Raw genomic sequence first — 4669 nt, forward strand, 5'->3', positions numbered from 1 at the left:
ATTGCCACGCTGGATGCCTACGTGGCCTCGGGAGGTTGCCAGTGACCAAAACACCACAGTAGATGTATTTTGGTCATAAACGTCTTCGACCATTCCAGAAGAAAGGTCGCTATAGTCAGTTTACGACGGCCAGCTTTTGACCTTCTGTTTTTGGTCACAAAAAGGTCGTAAATGGAAATTTGTGACCTTTCAGTGACCAATAGTGGTGGTCACAAGTTGACATATTTCTTGTAGTGTGTTACCAACCGGTACTAATGTCCTACACGCACACGGGCCGGGCTCGTGCCACGTGTTTGCACTTTAGCGCCAGTTCGTGACGAACCGGTACTAAAGGGGGGGCTTTTAGTCCCCACTCTTTAGTGCCGGTTCGCCAACCGGCACTAAAGGCCGTCACGAACCGGCACTAAAGCCCGATTTTGCACTAGTGTAAGAGGACCGGAGGTGGTATCGTGTCGCGATCATGATCTCAAACCAACTTGGATTCTAAGTCGTATACTTACCAAACACGAAATAATTAACTTTTCTACCAAGACATCAAAAAATAAAATGGAGAGGCGAGCGTGCACGCATGCGGTCTCCTTCACACCTCAATAAGTGTGGTGTAGAGAACCGACTATATAAAGAGGTCTCTCACTTCCTCAACGTTCAGGGTGGTACTAAACTTTAGAATCATGACTTGCTATTTTATACATGAGCCACTTTGAGATTTCAGAAATTGTTAATGGCTCAAGCCCATTCATTTCTGACAGGATAGGCTACGGGGTAGGAGAAAACATCAGGGCGGACGAAGAAGAAAGAAAAGAAGAACAGTGCGCACTTGATGGTTGTTGGAAGTTGATCATAGTGTTAAAAGAAAAAGTGACTGACGGAAGTGAGGATCCTTTCCCCAGCTGATCGACTATAATTATACTGTGATCAAATGTAATCCTTTATCAGAGGATTCCAAGCCAAAAAAATCGATCCATCTTTATTATCTTTGCCATCTTTTTTCTTTGAAACAAGGCAAAAGATTTGCCATTTCATTGACTAAGAAGGAGGTTTAGACAGGCCACGAAGTGGCTAGATATAAAATCTACTCTCGTGGCGTTACAATATTTAAATGCTTGGCATCCGCCAACACGCAAAGCGAACACTCCTCTTTTATCTTACTAATGACGACCGTCGTAGGTGCGGCCGTGTTGCAGAAAAACTCTAGCATTGCGCTCTGTCCAAATTTCCCAGGAGATTAGCATCATGAGTGAGGCAAGCGCCTTGGGGGATTCGGAACGAAGATATACGTATCCATTCCACCATTCCCGCATCAAGTCCCTTGCTGACCAAGTAGTAGTATGAATGTGATTCATGCCAAGCCGATGAAGAATATTGTTCCACACATGAAGGGTGAAACGACATTGGAAAAATAAGTGTGTTGTTGTGTCTGGACTTTGCTTGCAGAGAGGGCATAACCCGTAGTTGGGCCACCCATGTCGAGCAAGGCGATCCGATGTCTAGATTCTATCTTGAAGAACAAGCTAGGCAAAAAATTTGCACCACGGAGGAGCCCACACCTTCCACACCGATAGGACCATTGCCGACATAGTTAGGCCCTCAAACTGTGCCTTGTAAGCCGAGGAAGCAGAGTATGATCCAAGAGGCGATCCGATGTCTAGATTCTATCTTGAAGAACAAGCTAGGCGAAAAATTTGCACCGCGAAGGAGCCCACACCTTCCACACCGATAGGACCATTGCCGACATAGTTAGGCCCTCAAACTACGCCTTGTAAACCGAGGAAGCAGAGTATGATCCATCCTTGGTGAACATCCAAATAATGGAATCGCCACACTTTGGGAAAAGATTGACTCCACCTTTTTTGTATCTCGTTTTGTTTTCAGTACTCAGAAACTGAACGGATGTGACTGAGACATCTGATGATCACCATTGGATGGCCTATACCCGGCCAGCTGTCCATGAATACGTTTGAACCCATGTTTGAATGTGTTTGTGGATTTTTTTTAAACTCATGCCAAGATTTATTAAGGTTTCCCACATGGGGATTTCGTTTGAGACAACAACATGAAAAATAAAATCTGGGGGCACATGCAGCCACAACTTGCAAACATTATTCGATGCGGCTTCCTTTGCTAATAGATGAGCAGCACCATTAGCTTCTCACCTTACCCAAGCAATCCTCCAGCTTTCCGTCGAGGCCAACAGCTGCCTCACTCTTTCGATTATTGGCCCTAGCGGTGAGAGGTCCTTCTGCTCGCTCTGGAGCTTGCACACTATCGACTTGAAATCCATCTCAATGTTTAGCTTTGTAATATGCATGTCGTTCGCCATCTGGACAGCTCACCTACATGCCAGGAGCTCGCACCGCTCTGGATCCCTCCCCGGTGGGAGGGCGTGGCATGCACCACCCATATATGCTCCTTCATGGTTCGCTCCACCGATTTCGCCCCCCTTGGTTGTTGCACCATCCACATTGAGCTTGATCCAGCCCTCATCGGGAGGTCTCCATTTTTCCTTCACAGCCGGTCTATTCTGCTTACTCTTCCGTCCATGGATCGACTGCCATTCTGCCATCAAGTTAAAAAACCTTTGCGCAATTGGTTCCGCATCTTCAATCCTCTATCCATCACATGCATTGTTCCTGGCAAGCCAAAGTGTGTATGTACCTTGCACCATAACAGCCCGCTCATCATCCGAGGCCTCCGCAAGCCACGATAGCAGCCACCTTGACAACGCACTCTGGGAACAGATTGATTCCGGTGGGATCGCCACCAGTACTCCCAACTCCGAATGCATTATCGTCCAAAATTTCTTCGAGTGATAGCAGCCCCAGAATCTATGGAGGTTCGTTTCCTCACGTCCGCGCGCCGTACAGAAGACACTCGCTTTTATGTTCCTTCTGAGGAGCTCTGCTCCCACTGCCAAGCCATTTCGTATCAGACGCCACATGTGAATTTTCACTTTTCCCGGCGCAACCGTGTCCCATAGGCTCAACCAGGACTTGTGATCCGCCACAGAAGATGAAGATTCCGGCCGTCCGGCTCTCACCCGTTTCTGGCTCATGCGAAGATGATATGCTGACCGGACTGAAAACATCCCGTTTTTGGTATAGTTCCAGGCCTAGTAATCATGTATGTCAGGACCACCAACAGGGATTTGCAGAATTTCAAGAGCTTCTCAGGTGCAAACATGTCCATCACCAAGATTTTGTTCGATGAGCGGCCATCGCTTTCAAGTAGGTCCCCCACGTGTGTATAACCCGCGATATAACATTGGCCCAGTGGCTTTAGACTTCCATTTCTCGGCAACCAATTGTCATGGTGGATCTTTATATGAGATCCATCCCCAATCCGCCAAATCAGTCCATCATTGAGCAGGTCATGACCGTGTAAAATGCTCCGGAACGTGTATGACCCCCCATATGGGCAAGTGGCATTTAAGATCGATCCGTCAGGGAAATACCTCGCCTTTAAAACCCTTCCACACAAAGATTCCGACACCTGTAGCAGTCGCCAAGCTTGTTTAGCCAGCATAGCTTGATTGAAAGCTTCTGGGTCTCGAAAGCCAAGACCTCCATCATGTTTTCTCATACACATCTTATCCCATCCGATCTAGTGCACTTTCTTGTTACCATCTGTTTCACCCCACCAGAAGTTTGAAGAAATTGAAGACAGATTCCTGCACATTTTTTTCGTGAGTTGGAAACAGCTCATGGTAAAGGTTGTTGTTGACTGAAGATCGGACTTGACGAGCACCTCCCTCACCATCTTAGATAAACCTTGACCCTTCCATCCAGAAACTTTTCCTTTCGCACTATCCTTGACGTATTCGAAAGTATCGTCCTTAGATCTCCCCACCACCGTGGGTAGTCCCAAGTACCGCTCGCTCAGCGCCTCCTCCGAAATTTGCAACACATGTTTAAGCTCATCTTTGTCACCATCCGAAGTACCCTTGCCAAAGAACACCGAAGATTTTTGGAGGTTTACCTTTTGACCCGAGGCCACCTCATAATCTAGCAAAATCTAGCGCAGAGCCTCAAAGTTCTCTCTAGAACCCTCCACAAACACAACACTATCATCGGCAAAGAGTAAACAAGTGACAGTTGGTCCACCCCTCCCAAACGAGACCCCTTTGATGTTCTGCTCCCTTTGGGCATTTTTCAGCAACGCAGAAAAGCCTTCTACGCAAAACAGGAACAGGTAAGGGGAGAGAGGGTCGCCTTGCCGGAGTCCTTTGGTGGGTCTAAACCTCTCCGATAGACCTCCCTTCAGCTTTACTGAAAACGTAGCTGATTTCACACACCTCATAATCATCTCTGTCCAGTGATCAAAGAAACCAAATTTCAGCATCATTTTTTCTAAAAAATCCCACTCAACCCGGTCGTACGCCTTCATCATATCCAGCTTGACCGCACACAGCGGTTTTCTCCTCTTCCTTTTCCTGATGGCATGCACACATTCATACGCCACTAGAACATTGTCTGTTATCAGTCTACCAGGCACGAATGCACTTTGCTCCTCTGAAATTATGAACGGTAGAACCACCTTGAGGCGATTGGCCAGTGCCTTCGCCGCAATCTTGTAGAGTACGTTGCACAGACTGATGGGGCGGAACTGAGCCAGTAGCTGCGGCGCCTTTACTTTTGGGATCAACACAAGGATCGTGTCATTAAAACCATTC

At 47.2% G+C, this 4669-nt stretch overlaps 1 non-coding gene across 1 annotated transcript; it reads left to right on the plus strand.

The window, feature by feature from the left end:
- Positions 1-865: 865 nt before the first annotated feature.
- On the plus strand, positions 866-965 carry LOC119282924. The gene has a single exon (XR_005138951.1). It is a non-coding gene; the product is annotated as a small nucleolar RNA Z103 (small nucleolar RNA).
- The last annotated feature ends 3704 nt before the right edge of the window (positions 966-4669 follow it).

The sequence above is a fragment of the Triticum dicoccoides genome, chromosome 3B, assembly GCF_002162155.2.
Source record: "Triticum dicoccoides isolate Atlit2015 ecotype Zavitan chromosome 3B, WEW_v2.0, whole genome shotgun sequence".
Classification (NCBI taxonomy): domain Eukaryota; kingdom Viridiplantae; phylum Streptophyta; class Magnoliopsida; order Poales; family Poaceae; genus Triticum; species Triticum dicoccoides.